Here is a 23,929-nt window from a genome sequence, read left to right as displayed (position 1 = left end):
CTGGCTTAGTAACCAACTATGTGTAACATAGGATGAAATAGGACATTTTTGAACAAGTGAAAAACAATATTAGTACGGCTTTTAAAAAAAAAACTGTAGGTAGAAAACTTCAGATATTGATCTCAATCCTAAGAGGAGTACAAAATATTATGGGGAATTCAGAAAATTAATGATAAATCATATTGTGTGTATACGCATGTATATGTCTATATATGTGTGCATGTGATATATGTATTGATAGTTAGGTTTAGAAGTGCTGTTTAAGTTGTATCTTGAAATATATAATTGAGTTCTTAATATTTATTTCCCTTCATTCTCTCTGCCTAATTTCCATTAAAAAATATTTGGAAGATTTTGAAAAAAGTCTATGAATTAATTATTCTTGTCATTATCAAATGCCCATTTTTTTCTACATTTGTTGTTCTTCACTTTTGATGAGTATGACAGACAATGATTATATGTTTTACACACTTTGAGACTGAAGTTGGAATAAGGCTTTCAGATTAGTATCCTACTCATCTAATACTGTTTTTCTTACAAAACATGGGAACTAGGGATGAGATTAAAATGTAACCAGCTGCTATGTTCATAAATATTTTTAGTTTTTGGATGAGATTGAGGTGAATAATTGAATATTCATCTTTTGAATAATAAAATTTAGTCAAGGGCATACCACCAAAATGTATCATAATCAAAATTCAAGCTAACCTCAAAATCAGGGACTCAAAAACTAAAAGGTTTCTTAGAAAACAAACAATGACTGAAAAACTGGAGAGTAAGGTTATCTAGAATCAAAATTAAGTACCTCAAACTTCAAGTGATCATAAATCTCAGTGATTATATATCTTAAGCAATTTACAGATGTCCGGCCTGGGTATAGCCTGGTGAAATACATCCATAGTGTTAGGTTATACATAGCCCAGAGAAAAGCTGATATACTGAAGATGAACTGCTCTGAGAAAATGTGCTGGCATATTAAGAGGTTGGATGACAAAATGAGCAGATAGAAATTAGACTTTGTTATTAGAACTTCAAGCAAAGGAAAAGGGATCCAGATATGTTATCTAGGTAAAAGGTCAACTCCAGATAATCAATGGTATTTTGAAATTTCCCAGAAAATTGTTTCTATTTCAATGCTTCCTAAGAATATAAATATTCAACAATAATTTTCAAGAACTAAAAAGATTTCCAGAGATACCTACAATATAATCTCTATAAATCAGAGTATCAGGTTCTCCAAATGGTGGAGTTGTTGACTTAAAGAACAAAAATGAAATCTCTACACTGTTGTATATGGGAAGCAGTGAACCCTCATGCTAAGGTCAAAATAAAGAGGGTTGCTTGGTGTCCTCCATCGGCTAGACAGCTGTATGTGAGAGATGTTAGGATAGGGACACTGTAACATAATGTTGTTGTCGTTTTCTTAATTCCTGAATTGAATACCTGTTTCTTTCTGCTTTGATGAATTCAATTGGCTATCACAGAAACAAATTTGAAGCCTTCCTAATAGGTACCTCTTTTAAGTCAAGAGCAAGACCTGAACAGACAACATTTATTTTAACATTTAGCAATTTTTGCTAGGGAGACAATTTTTTCCAATCTAATATCTGCTTCTTTCTGAAGAAATTTTGCATGTCTAAAGGAATTCACTAGGGAAGGCCTGTTGGCTGTTTGTTAAAAGTCCTCACAGAATAGCATTAATCTTGGCAATTCATCAGGAATTTGAGGTTGGGTCTCAGATTTACAAATCTAAAATCTTGATAGAGTATTAAGAATGGACTCTTCTTTTAGAGAGTGCTGACAATAATCAAACTCATAGAGACTGATGTGTATAATCAAATGCTTATTATTTTATAATGAGAAGAATAATCTTGCAAATCAACATTCTTGCACCTATTTAAGGCACTAAACTCAGACTTTTTAGGGAAAACCATTTATAACCAAGAATTTGGAATGAGCATGGAATCAGAGCAAAGGGATTTGTGTCAGAAAAATATAATTAGAAACAAAATCCTCCCGACTCAGTAAACCTCACCACAAAGGTAGAAGAGAAAGAAAACAATTTTACTATTGAATAAGCATTAATCAACAATGTGATGCACATCACAGACAATCTGCTAAAGAGAATGCAAATACAAAAAAAAAAACAACAAAACTCACTGTTTTATATAGCCAAGCAGGTAAAATCCATTACATACTTGTTCTCAAGATGTACAGTGACAAGTTCTTAAGAAGTAAAATAACTTAGCACCATTTGTCACGCATAGTTCATCCTCAGTTCACCTGGTAATTGGGGTGACCGGCAGTGTTAGCTAATTGGCCTTATCCAAAAGAAAAATAAACTTATGTCTTCTTACATCTTTATGGCAGGAGGTAGTTAGGCAACTTGGAGTGGGGCTCCCACTGAAGTTAGGCCACGATTCTCCCACAGAAACTGGGAGATAGGGTGATGTCTTCCTTGATTAGTACATTTCCAAGAGATCATCCCCAGGTCCTTGAGAAAGACATTCTTGGGTCTTTAAGCTGGTAAGAGGCTAATTTAACTTCTGAAAAGACTTATGTAGGGGGGGGTGGGGTGTGGCCAAGATGGCGAAGCAAGAAGACCCTGAGCTCACCTCTTCCCATGGGTACACCAAAATTGCAACCATTTACAGAGCAACTATCCATGATAGCAATCTGAAGACTAGCAGAAAGGATCTTCCACAGCTAAAGATATAAAGAAGGGACCACCACGAGATGGAGTAGGAGGGGTGAAGACATAGTACAGTCAAGACCCATACCACCAGGTAGCTTATCTATAAACAGGAGAATAATTACAATTATAGAGGTTCTCCCCAAGGAATAAAGGAATCCAAGCCCACATTGGGTTCTGCAGCAGGAATTTGAGCCCCCAGAGCATTTGGCTTTGAAAGCCAGTGGAACTTACTTTCAGGGGAGCAAGAGGGTGGTGGGAAATGGAGACCCTACTCTTAAAGGGTACACACAAAATCTCACACACTCTGAGACCCATGGCAGAAACCATGAAAGGAACTTCGAAAGGAACATGGATCAGACCCACTTGTTGATCTTGGAGAGCCTCCAGGAGAGGCAGGAGGCAATTGAAACTCACCCTGGGGATGCAGACTCTGGCAATAGCTAGTTTGGAGAGCTCATCCCACCACAAGGGCACTGGAGCTGGTAAGCACCATTTTGAAATCCTTTCTCTAGCTTATTAGTGCCAGGATTGGCCCTGCCTACCAGCATGTGGGCACCAGTCCTGGGATGCCCTAAGCCAGGCAGCTAGCTAGGCAGGGACACAGCCTCACCCATCAGCAGGCCAGCTGCCCTAGGACCCCCTGAGCCCATAGCTTCCTGGGGGCCTGGCCCCACCCACCAAAAGGCCCAGCACCCAGCACCCAGCACCACCCAAAAGTGGGCTGGCATTAACCCCAGGACTCCTGGGGCTGCCTGCAGCTAGCCGTTGGACCCAGTTCTGCCTAACAAGGGGCCAGCACTAGCCCTTGGATCCCCTGGATCTTGGCTTCACCCACCTGCTAGCTGATATCAAAACTGGGACCCCCCCAGGGCCCCACAGCCAGAGACCCTGGGACCAGTTGCCCATCAGTAGGCCAACACTAGGCTTTGGTCCCCCTGAGCCCCAAAACTGCTGACAAGTGGGTTGACACCAGCTCTGGAACCCCTCCCCTTGCAGCCAGAAACCCCAGGATCTGGTCTTCCCATCAGTGGACTGGCACTAGCCCCAGGACGTGGCCTCGTTCACTGGTAGGTGCGAACCGCTCCAGGACGCCCTGGGCCCTGGCCCCACCCAACAGCAGGCCAACACCAGCGCTGGGACACCCTGGGCCCCTCAGTCAGCCATTTCAGGATCTGGCCCCACCACCAGTGGTATATCACCAGCTCTGGGTCACCCCGGACACCATAGCCAGCCACCCCAGGAAAGAGCTCTGCCCACAAGCAGGCCAGCAGTAGCCCCAGAAAACCCTGGGGCTATATACTAGTCACCTCATTACCTGGCTCCACTCACCTGAGGGCTGGCACCAGGACTCAGACTCCCCTGGCCATGCAGCCAGATGTGCCAGGACACAACTCTGCCCACCAATGGCTGGCAGCCTTCACACAAGGCATTGCATGACAACAAAGCAGACCAGGGGCCAACAACACTTACCAGATCTCACACAGTAGTCAGACCACCACAACAGAAGGGCCCACGCAGCCCACAGAGAGGACACCACTAAAGCGTGTAGTTCTGGTGACCTGTACTGGGAAAACTATAAAACATTGATGAAAGAAATTGTAGATGACACAAACAAATGGAAAGATTCACCGTGTTCATAGATTGGAAGAATTTATATTGTTAAAATGACCATACTACCCAATGAAATCTACAGATTCAGTGCAACCCCTATCACAATACCAATAGCATTTTTCACAGAACCAGAACACATAATTTTAAAATCTGTATGGAAACACAGAAGACCCCAAGTAACCAAAACGATCTTAAGGGGGAAGAACGAAACAGGAGGTATCATGCTCCCTGATTTCAAACCATACTACAAAGCTACAATAATCAAAGCAATATGGTACTGGCACAGAAACAGACACACAGATCAACAGAACAGATCAGAGAGCCTAGAAATGAACTCACACTTATACAGGCAATTAATCTATGACAAAGGAGACAAGAATATACAATGAGGAAAACACAGCCTCTTCAATAAATGGTATTGGGGAAACTAGACAGCTACATGCAAAAGAATCAAACTGGATTATTTTCTCAAATCATATACAAAAATAAACTCAAAATGAATTAAAGACTTACATGTAAGACCTGAAACCATAAAACGTCTAGGAGAAAACATAGGCAGTATGCTCTTTGATATTGATATTAGCAATATTTTTTTGGATATGTCTCCTCAGGTAAGGGAAGCAAAAGCAAAAGTAAACAAATGGGACTACATCAAACGAAAAAGCTTTTTGCACAGCAAAGGGAACTGTCAATAAAATGAAAAAGGCTCCTACTGAATGGGAGAAGATATTTGGAAACAATATATCTGACAAGTGTTTATATCTAAATTATGCAAAGAACTCATACAATTCAACATCAAAGAAAACAAACAACCTAATTAAAAAATGGGCAGAGAACCTGAATAGACATTTTTCCAAAGAAGACATACAGATGGCCAACAGGTACATGAAAAGATGCTCAACATCTCTAATCATCAGGAAAATGCAAACCAAAACCACAATGTGATATCACCTCACACCTGTCAGAATGGCTATTATCAAAAAGACAACAAATAAAAAGTGTTGCTGAGGATGTGGAGAAAAGGGAACCCATGTACACTGTTGGTGGGAATGTAAATTGGTGCAGCCATTATGAAAAAAAGTGTGGAGAGTCCTCAAGAAACTAAAACTAGAACTACCATATGATCCAGCCATTCCCCTCCTGGGTATTTATCCAACAAAAATAAAAACATTAATTCAAAAAGATATATGTACACCTATGTTCATTGAGCATTACTTACAGTAGCCAAAATACGGAAGCAACCTAAGTGCCCATCAATAGATGAATGGTGCCTATCATACAGATGAATACATGTGTGTGTGTGTGTCTACACAGAGTGGAATACTATTCAGCCATAGAAAGAATGAAATTTTGCCATTTATGACAACATGGATGGAGCTAGAGGGTATTATGCTAGGTGAAATGTCAGACAGACAAAGATAAATACTGTATGATTTCACTTATATGTAGAATCTAAAAAACAAATGAACAAACATAACCAAACAGAAACAGAGTAATAGACACAGAGAACAAACAGATGGTTACCAGAGGGGAGGGGGTGGAGGGAGGAGAGAAATAGGTGAGGGAGATTAAGAGGTACAAACTTTCAGTTACAAAATAAATGATTCACAGGGAAAAAGTGTACAGTGTTGGAAATACAGCCAATAATTATATAATATCTTGGTATGATGACAGAAGACAACTAGACTTTACCATAGTGACCATGATCATACCTGTCAAAATGTAGAGAAATATCGAATCACTATGCTGTGTAATAGGAACTAACATAGTGCTGTAGGTCAATTATACCTCAAAAACAAACAAACATAGAAAAAGAGATCAGATTTGTGGCTACCAGAGCTGGGGCTGGGTGGGTGGGAATGTGGGGGGAAGGGGAATTAGATGAAGGCAGTCAAAAGATACAAACTTCCAGTTAAAAGATAAATAAGTACTAGGGAGTAATGTATAATATGATAAAGATAATTAACACTGCTGTACATTGTAAATGAAAATTATTAAGAGAGTATATCTTAAGAGTTCTCACCACAAGGAAATAAAAACTTTTGTATTGCTTTAATGTATCTATATGAGATGAGAGATGTTCACTAAACCTATTGTGGTAATTATTTCATAATGTATGTATAAGTCAAACCATTATGCTGTATGCCTTAAACTTATAGAGTGCTGTATGTAATTATATCTCAATAAAACTCGGGAAAAAAGACATGTATTTTGTAACTATGAACGGTGATGGATGTTACCTAGACTTATTGTGGTGATAATTTTGCAATACAGTCGTCCTTGGGTATCCTGGGGACTGGTTCCAGGAACTCTGTGGATTGCAAAATCCAGGAATGTTCAAGTTCCTTACATAAAATGGCATAGTATTTGCATATAACCTACACACATCTTCCTGTATACTTTAAATCACCTATAGATTACTTATAATACATAATACAATGTAAATGCTCTATAAATAATTGAAAATACATAAATTGTTGGCAGAGTGTGGCAAATTTAAGTTTTGCTTTTTGGAAATTTCTGGAATGTTTTTTCAAATATTTTCGTTACTCAGAAATGTGGAACCCGTGGATATGGACGGTAGACTGTATATGCAAATATCAAACAATTATGCTATACACCTGAAACTACTATAATGTTATATGTCAATTATATCTAAGTTTTTTAAAAATTAGAAAAATTCTACATTTTGAAGAGGAGAGAAAGAACTTACAGACTTTGTAGAGTAAATACCCTAAGAAAAAGGAAGGAAGGAAGAAGTTCTCTTATTTACAACAGGAAGAATGAGGCCTCTTATTTTTAATTTGTATTTGTCCTTAGAGGTACAATATTCCAATGTTTAATTTGCATCAGACTTGTTTTGGCCAGATTCCTTTTCCTCTAGATGCTTGGATTTTCACTTCCTAACTTTGCTTCCTCCACCTCCCTGCCAGCAAACTCATTTCTCCATTCATTAATACATTCTTCTTTTAAATACCTTGCTATGTCATTCAACCAGGTTACAAGTAGCCAGGGGAGCCATTTGCCTCTTTGAGACAAATTTGCTGATTGCTGCTTAATACATTGATTTCAAAGTTTGGCTCTTAAAGCAAACTCATTTCCCCTTCTTCCAAGTTTTTGAGAGGCACTCGTTGTAGCTCTACATAGAAAATGTAACAATCAGAGTTTACCTGGAGTAGTATTCCCGGAGCAGGCGCTCAGCAACTATTGCTGATTGATTGAGAAACCTCATTAACTGAAAGGCTGGCATTGCTTTCATTCCAGTTCAACTGGTTTCTGTATTAAGCTGGGGACTAGCAATTACAGGAATGGTTTCCATTTCCCTTTGCTGTTAAAGAAACCGGCAGAATTAAGCAATCAGTGACATTATCAAAACAATGACCATATCTAAAATGGAAACATTCCAATTGGCTTGTGAATCATTTATTCAACCTCCTGAGATTTACCTGTGCTTCTATAATCACTTTGTTGTGAAAATCCAGAATAGAAAAAAATCTTGAGGTTGAACTAGGACTAATGACTTATTCGTCTTTTCTTTTCCAATTTGTACATCCAGCTACTTTATTAACACGTTCATTGCTGTGGGTTCTGTTATTGCCTTTGGCACTGCGAGGCATACTCAGATTAACATGAAACCTTTGCCTTAGTTCCCTTAGGGTTTGATTCGTCCAAAATTACCTTTGGAGGCAGCTCTGCTGATTCGTGTCCATTGATTTAATAAGGAACAATCACCATTCTTAAGAGTAAGAAACTTCCAGCTGCCGAGTTAGTCGTGCTTCTTGCTTCTGAGGCATCTTCCTCCAAATAAGATCATTTATTTTGGATACCATGGAAAACAAAGAGAAATTAAACTGCTATCCTTAAACAGCTCCAAAATTAGTAACCAAATGTCATATTTCTGCTAGATATTCTAGTAAGGCAGCTTCTACAAGATCACTATCAACTGCACTTATGGATTTAGAAATGAGAGCCAGTTCGCTCTTTTTTCATGTCAAGATTTCATATGCTCCACCAGATAATAAATAACAATTCTTAAAAAGCCACAACCCCTCAATATTATTTCTGCATTTTTATAAACTTTCCCTCATTTGGTGTGTATTTGCTGAGATTCAAATGTGGCAGAGATGTTTCACAGGGAACATAGCGTTCCCTTTTTGGAGATTACAAAAGGTCATGGTCTCAAAGTGGAAAAAACAAGGGTCTCATAAAATCCAAGAGACCTGAGAATGGATCCATGTCTGCCAATTATCATATCTGTGAGTTTACCTATGTTATTAATCTCTTTGAGCCCTAATCTCATCATTTCCTCATACATATATTTTACCTGGTGGTCACTACATACAACACTTCAATATGGTTTATAATAGAGTGTTACAGAAAACATACAAAACAGCTGTCACATAGCAGATGTTCAATAAAGGATAGTGATTATTATCTTTCTATCCAGGATTCTATAGCATCCTGTTTAGGGTTCACTGAAAAAATGACAATTATAATTTGTTTGGCACTATTCTCCTGGAGTCAAGTGCATGATTTCTGTACCTTGTGTTAGTGCAACACGTGTTAATGATGAGCTCTAATCTATTCCTAACACACCATCCTTTTCTTGCAAAAGCATCCAAATCATGTGTTAGTCAGATCAGAGAAACAATCCCAACAAAATATGTAACCAGACTTCCATAAAAAAATTTTCGTTATATATTTGTCATTAGATAGTGCAGCTCTGTTTTCATTCAAACCCTAATACCAGACAATAAGATTATTCCCATGGCATATCTGAATAATAATTGGGAAGCATGACATACTAAAAATACCAATTTCTTAAACAGAAAAAGGAAAAATGAGGTTTTTCCAATCAAGAATCTTGAGAGATCAAGAAACATAGAATTTTGGTAGTGATAGAGCTTTTGATACTTTAGAGCTCATCTTATTCAATTCTTTCTCTCCCTGACCTTCCCCCACATTTTTAGAACAAGAAAACTCATGTCCATAGATATTAAATAATTTTATTTTATTTTTTTTTAAATTTTTGGCTGTGTTGGGTCTTTGTTGTTATGCACAGGCTTTCTCTAGTTGCGGTGAGCGGGGGCTACTCTTCTTTGCAGTGCACGGACTTCTCATTGCGGTGGCTTCTCTTGTTGCGGAGCATGGGCTCTAGGCGCGTGGGCTTCAGTAGTTGTGGCACGTGGGCTCAGTAGTTGTGGCACACAGGCTTAGTTGCTTTGCGGCATGCGGGATCTTCCCGGACCAGGGATCGAACCCGTGTCCCCTGCATTGCAGGCAGATTCTTAACCACTGTGCCACCAGGGAAGTCCCGATATTAAATAATTTTGTTGTGATATTGCAAGACCAAATCTAAGATTTTTGACACTTTATTATATCATGGTGGTCATTTTCTTCATTGTATTTGCATACAGAGCTTCAAGTGGAAGAGATAAGAATTAGCAAATTTTCAAAACTTCGATTCTCATCCCCATTTTTCCATGCTTATATAGCTTTTTGAAAATAAAACGTGTGGTGACTATTTGCTGCTTTTCCCTGCTCAAAAGGTATGACCTTTCTTCTGGTAACAGAATAAATTTTTCCTGGGGGCACCCATTCCACCCCTACTCTTGGTTCATGTGATGAGATGGACCGAATCCCCTCAATAAAAGTTAAATGTGTGAAATAATGAAATAAACTGTACTTTATTAATCAGCAATGCATGTACACATTATAAAAATAGCAATACATAGATGGAGAAGGCATATTATTTATGCTGTCTAAAGATAATTTGGGGTGTGTATATGTATTTTTGGCCTCAAGTTTCCCAAAGATTCCCAGCTGCAGTGCCAAACAAATGGTAGTTATTCTCAAGATACTAAAAAGCAGCAGAAGGCATTTTGCACAAAAGTAAACAATAAGGACTGGAAGGAGTAAGATGGAACCCTGGGATCCCCTAGTGTCCTCTTGTACTATCACATTCATTAGAATTAATGGAACACTACAGCATATCCATCCAGGCAGGATCATCACACGTTCACTTCTCTAATGAATGAAGTTTGGTTCTCCTTGCCAGTCAAAAAGTGTTAATGAGCTGAGGTGGCTGAGGACAAAGGAAATACTGAATGAATAGTGTGGAAGGATGGAAGGAAGTCATTTACACCAACTATGGTCTAGTGATTATGTGTAGAAATGAAAATGGTATTTAAAGTATTAATCAAGTTTTATTTCCCCCACTTCGTCTAGTATTTTATATAGGGTTTGTGGCTGGTGGTTATTTTTAGAATTTAGCTGATAAATTATAGAATATCAAATCAGCATTGTAACTATGGCTGGTGATGGATACTAGCTAGACTTACTGCGTTGTTCATTATGCAATATATACAAATATAAATTATGTTGTATACCTGAAACTAATATAATGTTATACGTTAGTTATATCTTAATTTAAAAAAATTTAAAAAACAAAACCAGCATTGTGAGTAATCCAGGGGAGGAGAGCATGTGACCTAGGAATATAGAAATTGGAGTTGGATGCAGTAACTGATGAAATTTATGGATCGTTCCTTTTCAGGGAGTGTAGGGGAGAAAGAATTTTCCTCTGCCCTTAAAAGGTTCTTTTGGCTGGTCTAATAATCAATTGACATGAAACAGATTAACAGGAAAAAAAAATTATTTTATTTCAAGACAGAAGAGTTAAATGAGGGATGTATGCTATCCTGAGTCAAGGAATGGGAAAAGGGCCTAGGGTTTCAAAGGGGAGGAAGGCAATTCACAGGACAATAAGAAGAGCAGATGTATAGTAATCTGATGTTTGCCCTGAAATACAGATGGGTCACTCAGATAAAATTTATCTCTGGTAATAATTCTCATTCTGGGAAAGACCCCCAATTTAAATTCTTCTAGGTAGTTAAGGGAGGAACAGAAGTTTCGCTTGAGCCCATGGGGTCTCAGTTGCCTTTAGCTCAAAATATTCCACATGCCAATGTGGCACTTTATGGGGAGGCTCATTCTGAACCCCTTTAGGGAGCAAATGAACATATTTTATTTTGCTTTGCCTTTATTGAAGCAACATTCTTCTTCTGGGGTGAGAGAATTAATATTTGGATGCTTAGCATGCTGTTGGTGGGCAATCCAAGGATGGGATTTAGAGGATATTCATCAGATGGAGCTGTCCAACATCTTTGAACATTCTTCTTACTTTTTGGTAATTTTCAACACTGTAAATTAAGCCCTCCCAAGAAGCAAGTAAATTCACATATCCAGATTTACTTTCATCTAGGGTACAGGCATGCAGTATACAAGTCTAGATTGAAGATATTTTCCACGGTTTTCTGGCTTCCAGGATAATTGTCATTCCTTTTTTAGATCATTTTTCTTTCTCTTGCTGCTTAAATTTTGAGTATATGTGTATGTGTGGTGTGTTGGTATTTTGTGTTTCACTACACTTTAGTGTGTATTGGTTTTTATTTATCCTCATTTGGATTTCTTGTGATTCTTCAAACTGAACATTCTAGTTTTTCATCAGTTTTAGTAAATGATTAACCGTTACCTTTTCCAATGTTAGTTCTCCCTGATTCTCTCCATTCTATCCTTCTGGAATACTATTTTTTATATATTAGCACGTGTCATTCTACCTCCTGCATCTTTTAATCCCTCATCTTTTTCTTCTGATTTTATCAACATTTCTTTGGATCTGTCTTCCAGTTATCACATTATTCCTCATTTCTGTTTAATTAGCTACTTAGTCCTTCCATTCAGGTTTGCTAATGTAAATATGATTGGATTATAACATACATTTTAAAAATACACAAATCATAAGAGTGGCTTAATGTGTTTTCACAAAGTGAACACACCCACTTACCCTGCACATTACCAGCACCTCAGGAGGCCTCTTTATGCCCCATCCAGCCCCTCTTCCCATTCTAAGGGCAACCAGTATCCTGACTTAATAGAATTGGTTAGTTTTGTCTGTTGTTTGACTTTCTATGAATAGGATCTTAGCATATATTCTCTTTTGGTTATGGCTTCTTTCTTTCAACAGTATATTTGTGCTGTTGCATGAAATTGTAGTTTGATCATTGTCATTGCTCTGTAGTGTTCCTTTTAAAAAAATATACCACAATTTATTTATCAATTTTACTGCAAATAGACATTTATATTTATCCAGTTTAGGGCTATTAAAACAGCATTGCTATGAATGTTCTTGTATATGTTCTTCATATTAACATTTAAAACATTGTGGGAACATATCTAGGAATAGAAGCTTGACAACGTGTGTGTAAATTCCACATTAGTAGGTATTGCCAAACAATTTTTCAAAGTGATAATATCAATGTAAATGTCTACTGCAGTGTATGACAGTTCCAATTGTTCCACATCCTTGTCATCTTTGTTCTTTTCATGTTGACATTTTCATGGAGTTGGTAGTGCAATAAAATTGAACACATTTTTATACATTTATTAGCCATTTCCATTTCCTCTTTTTGTAATGCCTGTTTCAGTTTATGGCTCAATATTTTCTTGGGTTGTCTGTCTTTTTTTTTTATGGATTTGTTTGAGTTCTTAAATATCTTGGATACAAGCCCCTGACAGTTATATAAACTGCAAATATCATTTCCCAGTAATGTTTTCATATCCTATAATGGTGTCTTCTGATGATCGCCAAGTTCTTAATTTTAAAGCAGTCCAACAAATCCATTTTTAATTGCTACTGCTCTTTGTGTCCTGTGTAAGAAATAGTTGCCTATCCCAAAATATTTACTAAAGATACTGTCTATTTTTTTCTATTTGCTTTATTTATTTACCTTTCACATTTGCCCTTGACAAATCTCAATTTAATTTTTGTATAGTGTATGAAGTAGGGAGTCAAGGTCCTTTAAAAAATTTATACAGATATCCAATTACTGCAGAACCATTTCCTGAAAAGCTATTCATTTCCCACTGAATTGCTGTGGTGCCTTGGCTATTTGATTCCCTTGTTCCATTTATTTGTCCTTGCACCAATGCCAGAGTTTTAATTATTGTGGCATGATAATAAATGTTAAAATATTATAGTCTAAGTCCTCCAAATTTGTTTTTCTTCAAGTTTGTCTTGTCTATTCAAGTTTCTTTGAATTTTTATATAACTCTTAGGAGCATCTTGCCAGTTTACACTCTGACAAACACTCACACACCTTTCTGGATTTTTGGTCAGGATTGCATTGAAACCATGGTTGATTTGGGGATAACTGATGTCCTAAAAATATTAAGGCTCCCAAACTATAAATGTGGTGAATGCTATATTTAATTACTTGATTTTTCTTAATAAAGTTTTGAAATTTTCATTGTAGAGAATTTTTGTATTTTCTATTAGATTTAATTTTAGGTATTTGATACTGTTGCAAATGATGTTCATTTAATATTTTACTTTCTACTGATTTATTGTCAGTATACAGAAAAAACTTGATTTTTGTGTATTAACCTTGTTAATCCTGCAATTTTGCCAAACCCATTTATTAGTTCTAATAGTTTTCCTGTATATTTTTTCTGGATTAAAAAAACATACACACACATGTCATGTGCAAATAAAGTTTTGCTTTCTCTTTTTTGACCTTTGTACCTTTTATTTCTTTTACTTGTCTTATTACACATGCCAGGACCTCTAGTACAATGTTGAATAGACGTGGTGAGAGCGGGCATTTGAATCTTATTCCTGGCTTCAGGGTGAAAGCATTTACTCTTTCATCATCAAGTACAATGTTAGCTATGGGTTTTTCATAGACAACCATTATAAGATTAAGAACATTCCTTTCTAGTCCCAGTATGCTAAGAGCTTTTTAAAATCATGAGTAGGTATTGAATTTTATCAGATACCTTTTTGACACCTCTTAAAATGATCATCTTTTCTCTTTCATTCTATTAATGTAGAAAATTACACTGATTAATTTTTAATGTTTACCCAACTTTGCACTCCTGGGATAAACCCCAGTTAGTTATGATGCCTTATTCTTCTCATATATGCCTATATTTGATTTAACAATTTTTAAAAGGATTTTTGCATCTATATTTGCAAGAGAGTGGTCTATAATTTCTCTTTCTTGTAATATCTATGTTGGCATAAAGTGAAATGGGAAGTATTTACTCTTCTTCTACTCTTTTAAAGAGTTTATCTAAAATTGGTGACTTCCCTGGCAGTCCAGTGGTTAAGAATCCATGCTTCCACTGCAGGGGGCATGGGTTCGATCCCTGGTTGGGGAACTAAGATCCTGCATACCGCAGTGTGGCCGCCTGCCCCTCCCCCCAAAAAAAAGCATAAAAAGCTCTTAGAATAAAATTGGCATTATTTCTTACCTAAATGTATGGAAATTTTCTCTGGTGAAGCTTTTGAAGAATGTGCTTTTCTTTGTTTTATAAAAATAATTAAATAATTGATTCAATTTCTTCAATAGATTTAGGAGTATTTAATTTTTTCTGTTTTTTTTAACAAATAATTGCATGTATCTAAGGAATACAATGGATGTTTTGTTATATGCATACACTGTGAAATGATTACCACAATCAAGCCAATTAACATATCCATCACCTCACGTAGTTACCATTTATTTTTGACTTTCTGGTCTTATATTTCATTTTGGTACTGTTGAAATTCAATGTGTTTGAACAAAAATGTTACCAACTTAATTTTTCATTTTTGTTCAACTGAAACATACAAAATTGCTTCTAAATTCACAAACTAAATTATATTTAGGGCTAAACAAAGCTAATTAAAAGACTTTTTAGTAGGACACAGGCTGCCAAAATAGCAAATTTCCCCTGAATTTGTTCATTTATCTACTGAGTGGTTCCTACGATTTCTCTATAGTGCTTTCATTCATTTTGAAAGTATTTTTAGACTGTGTATTTGGCATAAACATAAAATTTAGAAGTAACATAAAATTTACTTTTACCATATTTACTTGTTATTAAGCCATTTTCTTTCTGTTTCAAACCGACTCTTTTATATTCTGCCTTGTCTTACTAGGGCTGGGACTCTGCAAATCACGTTTCTGTTTTGCCAGTTGTCTCCCTGTTAGACTTTGACAATAGAGAATTCTAAAGAAAGACTGGAGGCCTGGAGAAGGAAAAAGGGACATGTTCTTTCCTGTTTTGCTTCCTGTGACTGTCAACATCATCTGAGCAATGATTTTTCACCTGGGCAGTAGGTACAGTAGCAGTTGGTTCTAGTTTCCACTTCTCCTCCCAAAATTTAAAAAACCTGTCTCATTTTGTCTTCTCAGAGAGACCAGCACCAGTTGGCTGGTATCCTTTCCTCACATATCTGAGTCCCAGCTCCCTGACACCTATCCTCTAGGATTTTGAGTTACAAGCCCCAGCCAGGCAATCTGTCCTCAAACTATTTCTTCTAGTATTCCCACTCTCTTCTCTTTATTATCCCAGCCCTAGGGGTGGTAGCTTCCTCTACCGTACTTCAGTGTTCTCTCTTTTGTCTTTTCAGCTCTCCAGGATCTAAATCAACTCTTTTCTATTACATTCTCTTGTTAAAATAGTTGGTGTGATTTCTATTTTTTCTTAAGTGATAGACCATTTCTTAATCTATGCTTTTTCTTTGCAAATAACAGAAACTTACTTAAACTGGTTAAGAACAAAACAGACCATATAGGTTTCTCCTGGAATCCTGGGACAGGAAGTACAATCAGGCCTGGTCAGCTTTAGAAAACAGCCTGAAACTAAGATTAGTCCTTTTTGTCTTTCTGGTACTCTATGGTCTCCCATCTTCTCTACTCTTTCTTCACCTTCTTTCTAGCTCTCTCGGTAAACCTATTTTCTCTACCTTTGGCTCTGGGATCAGTATGAATTCCAGTTCCAGAAGAGGAAGAGACCCTGAGTGGCTTTGTTTGCACAAATGTACGGACTTCGTACCACCAGCATTAGCCATTATAAATACAGCTATGGGCTCTACCACTGGGGTGAAGAAAAATATTTGTCGGAGATGAGGACATTGTCCTGAGTGTATGGCTCGAAGAGTTTCTGATACATTTTCTGATTTTCCTTCATTAGAAAGGATCACTGCTTAAGGAGGTTTTCTTTTTTTGGATGATATACTTACGGCATATTCCATTTGTATATAATAATTATTAGATTACTTAAAAAAACTTTAAGTACATATTCACTGAACAAAATTATAAATATAGATGAACCAATGTAAAAAATATAGATATTACACAAATTCCCACCACATAGGTATGTAATTTGGGGAATATATTTACATGCATTGATATTTATATTCTTTTCAAGAAATGGGTTTTCACATAAGCAATAATTTTAAATAATTTTACATCAATAAACATGTTTCTAGAACATCATTTTAAAAGATTAGCCAATAATTTAAGAAACACAGTTACTTCCTTCACTCAGATTATTGGACACTTACAGCCTTTAATTATACAGCTAAATTTTTGCAGATACATTATTTTCTCAGAACAACTTTTTAGCAGAGGTATTTCTGACTTGATAAACATGTATTTCAAGACATTTGGTATGTATCTTTTAATTGCCAGAAAGTTTGTGTACCTCTCATCCAATTGCCAAGAAGGCTGTATCAATTAACGTTGCCTCCATCAATGTAAGGGATTACCTGTTTTTTTCTCGGTACAATCGTTGTTATCAACTTTTAAAGTATGACAAATTGAGAGGTAAAAACGTCTGATATCACATTATTATTTTAATGTACACTTTAGTTTTAAATATTTATTGGAAGATTTTTAACATTTGTTGGTCGTGTGTGTGTGAGTCGTTTCCTTTCTATAGAGTTGTTCTTTAATTTGTAACAGTTGAAAAGAGTTTATTAAACTTCCATTTTAGGTTTTAGTGTTTGATTCTTGGACCTATAAACTTCTTAAGTTCATATTACACTTATATTGTAAGTACCACTGAAGTTTAAGCTAATATCTCTGCCTCCTCACCTCAATCTCTTATTTTACTAAAAAAAAAAAGTCTATCACTGAAATAAGTATTCATTAACCTATCAGGAATTGTATATTAAACTGCTCTAATTTGGTCAAAAGTTAAAATACAGTTTTTAAATAGATAGCACTAAAAATAATAAATCCACGAAAAGAGTAATTGAATTATTTATAAAACTTATCTACTTAAGATTCAATGAACTATGTATATTTACTAAGTTGATTACAAGATGTGTTAGTGAATGATAATGACTTAAAACATTATTTATTCCAAGTATCACATCTGAATTTTAATAGGAGATTAATGGACATGAAATGTTTTAATTTTAAAAGAGTGGAAAGTTCAGTAAGTAAGGAATATTTGGGGCGCTTATATATTGTCCACAGTTTAAATGATACCAGCAGTTATTCACCAACCTCACCTGCAGATGACAATTCAGTAAGGAACTGCCTAAACTATAAACATAGAAGATGAAAACAAACATGAGCAAAAGCAAAGTAAAATTCTATAGAACATGAAATAACAGATTAACCTTACAGTTCAAAGAATTCAAGGGGCTTCCCTCGTGGCGCAGCGGTTGAGAAACTGCCTGCCAATGCAGGGCACACGGGTTCGAGCCCTGGTCTGGGAAGATCCCACATGCCGCGGAGCAACTAGGCCCGTGAGCCACAACTACTGAGCCTGCGCGTCTGGAGCCTGTGCTCTGCAACAAGAGAGGCGGCGATAGTGAGAGGTCCGCGCACCGCGATGAAGAGTGGCCCCCGCTTGCCACAACTGGAGAAAGCCCTCGCACAGAAACGAAGACCCAACACAGCCAAAAATAAAAATAAACAAATAAATAAGCTCATTAAAAAAAAAAAAAAAGAATTCAAAATGCAAGGGAAACATTTAATCTCATACAATTACTGGAAGAGTATTGCAAAGTTATAGTTCACAGTTTGTACTCATTGGATTCTAATATTTAGATTCACATCACATGATCTCCTGTAATTTGCAGCACTTTTACCATTTCCCAAGTACATATGGGCGAGAAGACATGAATGATAAAAATTTTTTTTTAAATATTCTAGACTTCTTAGGAAAAAAATCACCCTGAAACATTCTGATTCTCTTTTGTTATATATCTTTCAATTCTGTGTTGTGGGAAACAGCAGAAGAATTACACATATTAATGTTTAATATGTAAAACTTATCCTGATACTACTTGAAAGAAAGAACACTGGGTCTGTAGTGTCAAAGGCTCTGATTTATTTCTTACAGGGATTTGAGTAGTCTAATGAAACGACCTCAGAACTCAATGACAATGAAAAGAAGTCTGGGAAGGCCTGAGGCTGGTATTGATTCCAGGGAGACAGGTGATGTGACAATATAACACAGGGAACAAAGCACATTGCTCCATTAGGGAGGAATCTGTATGAGTTAAGTATATGTTCAAGGGTGACCTCAGCGTCATCGCTAATAAGACGTCCTTTGTCGTATCCCCCATCTTAACAACAACAACTTGACATCAATTCACAGGCAAAAGTGCCTTTGTCTACGGACTCAGCAGTGGCCTGTGAACCGGCTCCAGCCTCTCTTGGCTGCAGCTTGGGAGTCCCGGGAGAACAGTGTCTTAGACAATCACCCGTGGATGAGAGAGCCTTTCTTTTCCAGGTTTCCAGTGGAGAAGTTCAGCACACCACTGGAGCCAAACAATACAAGTCAGGATGCATTATAGAGGTTAAGAGGAACTTTACCTGTGTCACCCCCCCCCCCAAAAAAAGGGGCACAGCTTAGTGCCAAGTGGGAACTTTCTGGCCTGTGATTTCTCCCATGAGGGAAAGTGAGTGCATGAGTCAGAACTTAGCTTCCCCCCTGTGTGGGACGTTGCCAAAGAGGCACATTTCTCTCTCGTCCCCTACAGAGTACTGAGTCAGGAGCTGCAGGACTAGAGGGAAGAGGGAGGCGAAGAGAGAGGACTCGAAGAGGGCAGTAAAGGGACTCGGGTCCTACTAAATGCATCACGGACTCCACCAGGAACCCCACCCATGAGGCACTGGGAAGCCTCGCCCACGGATCCCCCAACTGGCCCATGAGCACTCTCAGTGCCTATTAAAGAAAATGTGGCGCACACTTTGGCAGCACATATACTAAAACTGGAACGATACAGAGAAGATTAGCATGGCCCCTGCGCAAGGATGACACACAAATTCGTGAAGCGTTCCATATTTTAGGCTCAAGAGGGAGGGGATATGGGGATATATGTATACGTGTAGCTGATTCACTTTGTTATACAGCAGCAACTAACATAACAATGTAAAGCAATTATACTCCAATAAAGATGTTAAAAAAAAATGTGGTTTACATATTATTTACTATCTGTCTTCATGGTTTGAAGAAACATATTTATGGGACATTTATATTACTGTGTGATGTTCACCAGTTGCCATTATTTTCAATAAACAGCTCAGAAATAATTAAGTTAGTTCCTAAATTTCTAATTTGACTACTATGGACGCATAGAGGACTGATGTTTAATGAACACTTATAATAGGTAGAAGATTTCCTGGGTTTGTGAGAATCTAAATATGTGTAAGTGTTGTCCTCTGCCTTCAAGTTGTTACTTAAAACAGAAGACTAAAACCAAGATTAGAAAAAACTACAATCATGTATTATAAAATCCAAGATTCAAAACAAATACTCTGATATCTTAATACGGAAACAGACCCTAAATTATTTTGATTTAAAAGATTAGACCTTTCCCCACGTTTAATTTTAGCTCAACATATAGTAAAAAATATAGCTGTAAGAACACCTTTCTTACACATCTTTTGCACATCAGTGATTCTCTCTCCATGCTTTACTGGCCTAAAGATGGATTAAAAGAGTTTCCCTAAAGTGCTTTGATTTGCAGTAACCTCATTGATTGTTTCCTTCCTGACACTACTTTGTGAAATTAGATTGGGACACACTTTTCCCTGAAGAGCTCTACATCCACAAATGTTTCTGATTACATGAAATCATTCAGAGTGTGAAGGGTCATCATGCAGAGAAAAGTGTCCGGCTAGCCCCTATTGCCATAATGACAGAATAAGAGAATATGAGTTTAAACTGAAAGAGAAGAAGGGATCTGGCTTGCTTATGGGGAAGGTTTTATTATTTAAACCCTCTGTCTTAGAGTAGCATGGATCTCCTGTTAATAATAAGAGCCAAGAGCTACTTGAAACTTACTATGGGTCAGGCACTGTCCGAAGTCCTTTACCTGTGTTAACTCACTGACGATTTGCAGCAGTCCTGTGAAACAGATATTGTTATTATCCCTGCTTAACAGATAGAGAAGAGTTTGTTAGGATTATAAACTTGGGGGGAAAAAAAGAGAAAGAGAGAAATATGACGTATTCTCTCAACCACTGTTTTGGGGTCCTTTGTGCTGTCTTAGCTCTTAACCGACCCTAGCTTCTTTCATGCTTAGCCTTTCTGATCTGTTTTCCAGAGCCCATCTTCCCATTCTTGCTGACAGACACTGCTTCTCCAAATCCTATATGCTGAATCATGTAGTTTTAATTAAATCTTCCATAATATTTTCAGGAGTTACATGTAGAGGAGAGATCACCTCTATTGCTTCCTAACAAATGATTCATAAGTTTTACATTGCTACCTAGCAGCAAAATTTCCCACTGATACTTTATAAACACTTACCTATTAAACCTAGAAGTAATCAATTAAAAAGTATTTCAAAGAAAGCTTGGTAATGGAAATATCTAACAATCAATATAAGAAGACCAATGATTATGTTTAAGTTCTCTATTAAAGAAATGGTCTATTCTTGTCTGGCAAAGTTTTTTTTCCTAAAATCTCACACAACCTAATACTGAGGGCTTAGACAAGCTTAGTTAAATGAACTTAATTTCTCATTAGTTAAAGATTATGGTGTGCTACCTCTCAATATGCACCCTCATTTCCAGCTATCATTGAGTTGTGTTTTGCATTATTTTCCCTGCTACCATCTGTCACTGGGCTACAATCTCATCAAGTTTCCAAGTCCAGCTGGGTGGAGTCTTCTAATGGCCCCCATTCTAATGGCGTCTAACAGCGTAGAGGCGCTGATGATTGTGAATTATGGCCACTTTGCACAGAATCATTTCTGACACAGATTTTTTTCTAATTTTGATGTGATAGGTAACATCTAAAACCCTTTTTTTTCCCTCTTGGGAGCTCTCTTCTCATTCTATGGGTATCTTGGCCCTATTCTGAAATGTCACACTTTAAAGAAACTTAGTGCAAGATTATATGACCAGATTAAACTCTGAATAACTTCAAGTGACTCTGGACAAAGCAAAGTACACTGAGAAAACATCAATTCCTGGGTTTTCTCTATATGGAATTCCTCAAAGTGTGATCCTCTACTATCTTCATCAGAAACACTGAAGGTGTTTTTTAAAAATGGACGTACTGGTCTCCCTCTAGATCTATCCAGTCAAAACATCTAGGCACTGTGGATTGACATCTACACTTTAAATAAACATCACAGGTTAATATTACAAACTCATGTTTGAGAACCAACGTTTTGTTATTCAGATAGCACCTACCTCCAGAAGCAGTGATACCAGACAGGAATAGTAGACAAGTACAGCTTTCAGACCCTTTGTAAGGAAATGAGCATCTAAGACACCATGGTTTATTCCAGGTGCATAAAATGAAATAGATACAGCACCCAGGGATCCAGCCATGGTTAGGTGCCCTGCATAATGTAAATTTATATGGTATGGACATAACGGTATGTCATCTGCTACTGAGATAGCTCGCTGCAAAATCCAGCCCAATTGGGGTGTTCCATATTGGATAGTCTCACTAATGGGTGGCTGCCCCAATAGGAGGTGGGTTTCTAGGCCTCGGTCTGAAACATACTGGGTGAAAATGGGCCTTTGTTCTGGTTCTTCATGGACCTCAATGTCATGATGCACTTCTGAATAAATATAGCTGCTGTGATGGGTTTCCATGCTTCTTTATTTTCTAGGGTATCTTTATAATAACCTAACATCATCTAACTTGGCTTGTCTTTTCCTTGCAACCTCAGAGAGCTTAGTAAAGAATTAGTATGCTGCTGCTCCAAGGCCTGGGCCCGGCCACTGGGCGGCCGTGGCGAGGGCTCTGGAGCCCTGCGGGACACAGCCCTTAGCCTGTCCCCGGACCCTCCAGCTCACCCGCCGGCCTGAGCACTGAGGGCCTGGAGGGCCCCGGGGAGAAGGCAGCCACCTGCCTCTCTCCACACTCTCTGCCCCGAGGAACACTGTGAGTTAATTGTTCGCTAATGGTCTGCAGGTCTGCAGGTCTCGCGGTCTCGCGGTCTCGCGGTCTCGCGGTCTCGCGGTCTCGCGGTCTCGCGGTAATGATCACGCGCTAATAGTCTCGCGATAACGGTCTCCAGAGAAAGACCTCCCAGGAACAGCCGCGAGCTAGTGGCTGCGTTCCCGCCCCGGCCTTGCCTAGTACAATAAGGGACACGAGTCATATTGCATTGGGGTCCAACCTAATGACCATAACTTACTTCTAGAAAGACCCTATCTCCAAAGGAGGTCACATTCTGAGGTACCAATCATTAGGACTCTAACATATGGATTCGGGGAGGGCGGGGGGAACACAATTCAATACTTGCCATTCATATTAAACGATGTTTAAGTGTGATGGCAAATCAAAACCATTCTGCCTCCTGTGTGACCAATATTTTCTTATCACTGGCCTAGGCTGTTCTTGAGGAAGGCTGATTCCAGCACAGTCATGGCTGCAGCTACAAGGACTCCTGGACCAAGCCACCGTGGTGTAAGCAGCATTCTTTGAAAAGCAACGACTGAGCCAGTAAGTACAATCTTTGGTTGTAATTCTTTAGTGGTAAGCTTGTGAACCCAAGCTTCCTTTAGGAATAATAACACTGTTCTGAGAGCTGGACAACATATGCTTCACCACAGTGGTGGGCAAGGATGTGTTAACCGTGCAAGATGAGTTTTTTTCAACAGCAATAGTGTAAACATATTAACAGAAGCAATGGCAGCAGAAAACTAATATGTGTAGAGGAAATAAGGAACTAATTAGCTCCTCTAGCACTTTCTCTGGTTTTTGGCATTTGGACACAGGGATGGCCCCTATATGTTTTTCTATTTCTGTGTAACAAATCACCACAAATATAGAGGTTTAAGCCATATCCATTTATTAGCTCACTGTACTGTAGGTCAGAAGTCTGAGTGCAGCATGGGTGGATTCTCTGCTCAGGGTCTCAGAGACAGAAATCTAGGTGTTGACCAGGCTGGGCTCTCATCTGGAGGTTCTGGGGAAGAATCTGCTTCCAGCCTCATTAGAGTTGCTGGCAGAATTCAGTGCCTTGCGGCTGTAGGACTGAGTTCGTGTTTCTTTGCTAGCTATTGACCAGGGGGGCTCTTTCAACTCCTTAATTCACCCTTTTTCTCATGTGGCCCCCCCCCCATCTTCATACCAGTAATGGCATGTCAAGTCTTTCTCATGCTTCCCATCTCTTTGCCTTCCTCTTCTGCTTTTAAAGGGCTGATGTAATTACATTAGGCCCAGCTGGGTAATCCAGAACACTCTTTCTGTCTTGAGGTCAATTAACTAATTAACAACCTAAGGTCAACTAATTAGTAGCCTTAATTACATTGGCAAAGTCCCTTCTGCCATGCAGCATGATGTATTCATGGGCCTGATATT

The 23,929-nt window shown here is 38.0% G+C and overlaps 1 protein-coding gene and 1 non-coding gene across 2 annotated transcripts in view; one reads left to right on the top strand and one right to left on the bottom strand.

Moving 5' to 3' along the window:
• LOC103009788 (testis-specific Y-encoded protein 1-like) overlaps positions 1–23,929 on the bottom strand; it is an 80,750-nt gene that overhangs the window by 17,157 nt on the left and 39,664 nt on the right.
• Positions 19,339–19,445, top strand: LOC114237054 (U6 spliceosomal RNA). Its single transcript, XR_003622851.1, has one exon. It is a non-coding gene; the product is annotated as a U6 spliceosomal RNA (small nuclear RNA).

This window comes from Balaenoptera acutorostrata, chromosome 7 (assembly GCF_949987535.1).
Source record: "Balaenoptera acutorostrata chromosome 7, mBalAcu1.1, whole genome shotgun sequence".
In the NCBI taxonomy this organism is placed as follows: Eukaryota; Metazoa; Chordata; class Mammalia; order Artiodactyla; family Balaenopteridae; genus Balaenoptera; species Balaenoptera acutorostrata.
This window is presented reverse-complemented; position numbering and strand designations above follow the sequence as displayed.